Source organism: Limulus polyphemus, unplaced genomic scaffold (genome assembly GCF_000517525.1).
Source record: "Limulus polyphemus unplaced genomic scaffold, Limulus_polyphemus-2.1.2 Scaffold969, whole genome shotgun sequence".
Classification (NCBI taxonomy): domain Eukaryota; kingdom Metazoa; phylum Arthropoda; class Merostomata; order Xiphosura; family Limulidae; genus Limulus; species Limulus polyphemus.
In genome coordinates, this window is record NW_013666579.1 from 243,791 (window position 1) to 250,451 (window position 6,661).

Here is a 6,661-nt window from a genome sequence, read left to right on the forward strand (position 1 = left end):
GTGATAGAACGATAACTGGTTTTATGAGACAATTCAAATAGTAATTCGTATTGTTCACTGAAAAAGTGGTTATCTAGAATACAAAAAAATAAAGAATTAATTAGTAATTAAACATTATATTTCCAAAATATAATCTAACAACAGAAACGTTTTTAACTAAATTAGAGAGTCATCATTTCAACCATTAGAAAACATTCATCGATTACCAAAATTACATACGGGTCAAGTGAGTCCTAGTGGTTATTGTATCAAGACTGTGAATCCGAGGATTCCATGTTCGCATCCCATTGTCGCAAAATCGAGCTCCGAACTCCTTTGGGGCCGTGGGTACGTTATAAAAGTTGCGGTAAAATTTCACTATTCGGTTAGACAAAAACAGCCCAAAAATTGGTGGTGGGTGCTGTGAACAGCCCAAAAATTGGTGGTGGGTGCTGTCCACTGGCGACCTTCTCGCAAAATACACAGATTTACCTTTTACTCTACATGGTGAAATAGAGAACTTTACGAAACCTGTTTGACTGTACAGATCAGATACAGCTAAACCGTTTTTAAGGTAAGTATTTTGTGAGGTGAAGGTATTAGTGATGGTATATAATCACGGTGGTTTATTCGACTGTACAAACCATATACAGCTAAACCTTTTGTTTTTTAATATGAGTATTTCTTGAGGTGAAAGCACTGGTGTTAATGTATAGTCACAGTTTATTCGAATGTACAAAGGTTTAGCTGTATATGGTTTGTACAGTCGAATAAACCACCGTGATTATATACCATCACTAATACCTTCACCTCACAAAATACTTATCTTAAAAACGGTTTAGCTGTACTTGGTTTTTTTTTAAATATAAGTATTTCTTGAGGTGAAAGCACTGGTGTAACTGTATATTTACAGTTTATTCGAATGTACAAACTAAGTACAGCTAAACCGTTTTTATAATAAGTATTTTGTGAGGTGAAGGTATTAGTGATGGTATATGATCACGGTTTAAACAGCAAAATTAAAAAGGTCCATTGTACGTTAACTCTGACGAAAGTAGATAGTTAATATTTAAATATATATATATAAGTTATTACATGTATGTTATCTCTTTATAACATACGTGTTATCTTGTTATCACATATACATTATCTTGGTATCTTATGAAAAGTATGAATTGAGGGTTTTCATTGGAAATATTTTGCGTTAAGTGGATGAAAGGCGGTCAATCGAAGGCGACCTCTATTTGTAAAAAAAAAAAAGTGTTCGTTTCCTATAATTCTTACATTATGTATGTCTTGACTGTTATCTTAAAGAAGAATATACAACTATTTGAAAGCGCTCGGTCTTTTTTTTTAATTCCTTGCAACTTTTGTATGTGATCCTGTGTACTAATTGGTGAGCGTACTGTTAGATAAGATTTTGTCAACACGACAACGACTACAAAATCAAAAGACGAAAGCCTAATAATTATTATTCTCAACTTTTTATTTGCAACATACAGGAATCTTATGGTCTGTGCAAGACTAACATGAGGTTCCATGCAGGAAGTCAGCAGTAACCGTTGTATCAGAGATTCAAGGCTCCTGTCCCTGAAACACAAATAAACAATTTTGTTAATATAATTTCCAGGCACTCTGTTCTCCACGTATCTCACTGTTTGCTTTATCGACATTCTACAAGTTAAATGTTAGTGAAATAAAGCCGAAACTCGACTTTAAAATTTACATTAAAAAATTTGGGAGTAACCAGTTTATTTAAATTACAAAGGTGTAGAAGTGACCGGTTTATTTACATTACCAAGTTGTGGAAGTGATCCATTTATTACATTGTAAATTTGTGGGAGTAATCAGCCTAGTTACATTATAAGTATGTGAGTGTAACCGGTTTATTTACATTACCAAGTTGTGGAAGTGATCCATTTATTACATTGTAAATTTGTGGGAGTAATCAGCCTATTTACATTATAAGTATGTGAGTGTAACCGGTTTATTTACGTTAGAAAGTCGTAGGAGTAATCGGTTTATTTATATTATAAAGGTATGGGAGTAATCGCTATATTTACGTTACAAAGTTGTGGAAGTAATCGGTTTATTTATATTATAAAGGTGTGGAAGTAATCGCTATATTTACGTTAAAAAGTTGTGGAAGTAATCTGTTTATTTATATTATAAAAGTGTGGAAGTAATCGGTTTATTTACGTTACAAAGTTGTGGAAGTAATTTGTTTATTTATATTATAAAGGTGTGGGAGTAATCGCTTTATTTACGTCACAAAGTCGTGAAAGTAATCGATTTATTTACGTTACAAAGTCGTGGAAGTAATTGGTTTATTTATATTATAAAGATGTGGAAGTAATCGGTTCATTTATATTATAAAGATGTGGGAGTAATCGGTTTATTTATTGTATAAACATGTGGAAGTAATCGGTTTATTTATATTACAAAGTCGTGGAAGTAATTGGTTTATTTATATTATAAAGATGTGGAAGTAATCGGTTTATTTATTGTATAAACATGTGGAAGTAATCGGTTTATTTATTGTATAAACATGTGGAAGTAATCGGTTTATTTATATTATAAAGATGTGGGAGTAATCGGTTTATTTATTGTATAAACATGTGGAAGTAATCGGTTTATTTATATTATAAAGATGTGGGAGTAATCGGTTTATTTATTGTATAAACATGTGGAAGTAGCTGGTATATTTATACTATAAAGATGTGGGAATAACTGGTATACTTACATAAAGATCAATCTAAAGAAGAAGTTAAGTAAAAAATAATTAATTCGAGAAAAATTATACGAAGAACCAACTTCTAAGAGGGGAAATTATCTTTATCGATTTCCCATAAAAATCTAATAAGTTATGTTTGACTCAAACACAAGTAACTTTTATTGATCACCGTTTCTGTGCAGGAGGTCGTAGAGAGAATGTTTATCTACTGGTTAACATTTCCTACAAACAACACGTGTTCTCAAAACTGCACTTACCCACCACCCCTGTATTGACGTATCGCTTTTACCTCACTTTGTTTCCCCAATACATGTTATAGAGAAAACAAAAGAAAAAAGTCTATCTTATCTGAAATCTCTAATCAAATATATAAAACAGGAAAACTATGGTACTAGTCCATTCTTGGGGGCACTGACAGTTGTTTTCACATTTAGGTATCGATTTGCAAAGATCAGTCCTTGACTCATTTGAATGTATGTTAGCTGTCGATGATAAAGATTCATAAGCACAGCATAGTTTTTGGTTTATTTGGCATCTGATTGCTTAGATACATCGCTGGTAAATTAACAACAGCCTTTGAACTTCTCTCTGTTCATGTTATTAAGCTCCAGCTGTATTACAACATCCTTTGAATTTCGTCTCGTTCGTATTATTAATGAAGTTCAAGCAATATCAAAACGGTCTTTGATTTCTCTTTGTTCATATTACTAGGTTCTAGCTGTACCAAAGTGCCTTTGAACTTCTTCTAGTTCGTGTTATTAATGAAGTTCAAGCAATATCAAAACGGTCTTTGATTTCTCTTTGTTCATATTACTAGGTCCTAGCTGTACCAAAGTGCCTTTGAACTTCTTCTAGTTCGTGTTATTAAGTTCCAGTTGTATCAAAACAGCAATTGGACCTGTTCGTGTTATTAAGTTCCAACTGTATCAAAACAGCGTTTGAACTTCTTGTTCGTGTTGTCAAGTTCTAGCTGTATTAAAAAAGCGTTTGAACTTCTTGTTCGTGTTAATAAGTTCCAATTGTATCAAAACAGCATTTGGACCTGTTCGTGTTAATAAGTTCCAACTATATCAAAACAGCGTTTGAACTTGTTCGTGTTATTAAGTTCCAACTGTATCAAAACAGCGTTTGAACTTCTTGTTCGTGTTGTCAAGTTCTAGCTGTATTAAAAAAGCGTTTGAACTTCTTGTTCGTGTTATTAAGTTCCAATTGTATCAAAACAGCGTTTGAACTTCTCCTTATTCGTGTTATTAAGTTCCAGCTGTATCAAAACAGCCTTTGATATAGCTTCAACGGTTGATGGCAAATAATTAACAGATTTATTTCCATTTGGATATTTATCTGATGAATCCTAGCAACGTATGTTAGCCTGTCTGTACGAATATCTGTCTTTGTGTCTTTCTTTTTGTTTATCTATTTGTTTGTCGGTTTATCTGAAATGTTCGGACTCTGAAAGAGAGTCAGTGGAGTCTAATTTGAATAGTTAGACTAACTGTTTTCTTGTTGATAACAACGAAGATATTTTGGAGTAAAATTGTTCGTAAATTCGAGCTAAGTGGATAAACTTCACCTTCCGTGGACGCAAAGCTCCGTTTCAGTAACTTCAAACTGTAATTACTTTTCTGCCCTGTATTTACATGACGGCTTGTGGCGCCGTCTCTTCCTCCAGAACCGGAGCCTCCGTCGACGTTGACATCAAGCTCCCAAACCAGGCCCACGTAACGTCGGCACATGGACCAGTAATAATAGGTGCTGTTCCCACAAAGCTCCACCCACATTACGCCATGACGTCCACTCCACTTGTGGTTGGTTAAAATAGAAAGAGTTTTTATACCTGTTTGTAACAGAAATATGTGTTCGTTGTTAAACCTCTCTACATGTTTGTATGTTAATTTCTAAAACAGTATTTTAATGATCAATGGAACCAGAAGTCAAAGTTATGATGAATACCCTAAAAAAAAAGTTTAAAAAAAGATGATATTTAAACACACTATTTCAAGTGGTAATAATACATTACAAGTCCTGGTTACATTCAAATTTATGTTTCAGATCTCTGTTAATGAAATATTTTGATGTATGATCACAGAAGGAGAAAGAACATTATATCCCAGTTACGCATTTTGCATGTTCTTCTCTCAGACTGTAACGAACAATCTTCATTTGTCTTTGCCCCCCAGTAGCATAGCGGTATGTCTACTGAGTTACAACGCTAGAAATCGGGTTTCGATACCCGTGGTGGGCAGAGCACAAATAGCCCATTGGGTAGTTTTGTGCTTAACTACAAACAAAAAAACAACGAACACTTGTTATTAGTTTTCTACTGTTCGCCAAAAAGAAAACGCTATAAGCATTTGTTAAATAAATCTTTATTGAGTCAGATGGGATGACGTAACCTAGCTCTTAGCGTGCTATGAATGTAGATTCGAGAGTTCATGGTCCCAGTCTCTTTGTCGCGAAAATGCGATCTAAGCTTTGGGGCCGTGTGTGCGCTATAAGGTGACGGCCAAGTCCCGCTATTCGTCCATACAAGAGCACGTTTGTGGTTGGTGCTGTTGGCTAACTCTCTACCCTCTAGAATAAACGACTGCTATGTTCAGGTAACCCTTGTGTAAGTTTACGCGAAACGTCTAAAACACACAACTAAAGAATTAAATCTGATTTTACATAAAACGTTAATATCTAAGACTTTACAAGGGTTTGTCATAAAACTGCAAAAGATTTTCGAATCGTAACTCTTATTGTTATAAGAAACATTGTTCCACTCGTACTTTTTAACGTTTGCAAGTGTTACAACAGTTACTGTAACACTTTTTGAAACACGGCCAGGAATAGAAGCTCGCGAATCACTTTTACAGGTGTGAAAAGGATGTCTTAAAAGGTGTGGTAGCAACACCTTACTGGGAGTATATCATATTAAGGGTGTCAAAATGGTTAACAAATACCCACCGTACTAAATAATTATAGTCTTATTATTCAGCACCTTCTCAGTAAAGCCATTGTACATCCAGTTGAATGACCATGTTTTATTGGATGTGAGAAGACAAGTGCACTTACTTACCTTAACAGCGTGGTATATTTGATCTAACAGATTAACTTCATAATTAATTTTTTAAAAAGAGCTCATAAAGAATTATAATACTCAAAATAATACGCATCTTTTGTTACCAAGCGAGTTATAAGAAGATTCGCAAGTTATTATTGTGTCCAGTTCATAACCTAACAGATGATGGCAAGCGATTTGCTAATATAAAACAGCGTCTCAGCTACTATTTTCTCTTTTTTATCCCAGCTGGCCTTGAATGGTAATGGGCTAAAGGCCTCATTGGCACTGGATACAGCAGATATAGCGTGGTTGACATTTTATTATTTGTTTCTTTGTAGTGAAGAATAAAGTTTCTAAGTGGGCTACTAGCTCTGTTGTGTCCATCACTGATATCTAAAACCGATTTTTAGCGTTGTAAGCCCCTAGGTTTATCGCTGAACCACTAGGGTGGGGTGGGGGTGGGGATAACATGTCATCATACAATATTCTTTACTTTCACGTGAAACGTATGTGGTCATATGTTCAGACCTAGTATTTTTAAGTCTCTTTCGTAGCTTACGCAAGGCCAGATGTTAAATTTGTAAAGGTTTGTTTGTTGGTAGTTAAGCACAAAGCTACAAAATGGGCTATCTGTGCTCTGCCCACCACAGGTATCAAAACCCGATTTCTAGCGTTGTAAGTCCGCAGACATACCGCTGTGCCACTGGGAGGCAAGTTTGTAAAGGTTTGTTTGTTGGTAGATAAGCACAAAGCTACAAAATGGGCTATCTGTGCTTGCCCACCACAGGTATCAAAACCCGATTTCTAGCGTTGTAAGTCCGCAGACATACCGCTGCGCCACTGGGAGGCAATTTGTAAAGGTTTGTTTGTTGGTAGTTAAGCACAAAGCTACAAAATGGGCTATC

General features: G+C 34.9%; 1 long non-coding RNA gene across 1 annotated transcript in view; it reads right to left on the bottom strand.

Moving 5' to 3' along the window:
* Positions 1 to 1,487: 1,487 nt before the first annotated feature.
* LOC106461482 overlaps positions 1,488 to 6,661 on the bottom strand; it is a 63,479-nt gene continuing 58,305 nt past the window's right edge. The window contains exons 3-4 of the long non-coding RNA XR_001290925.2: positions 4,284 to 4,547; positions 1,488 to 1,569 (exon numbers count right to left, since the gene is read on the bottom strand). This is a non-coding gene — a long non-coding RNA (uncharacterized LOC106461482). The remainder of the gene's footprint in view (positions 1,570 to 4,283; positions 4,548 to 6,661) is intronic.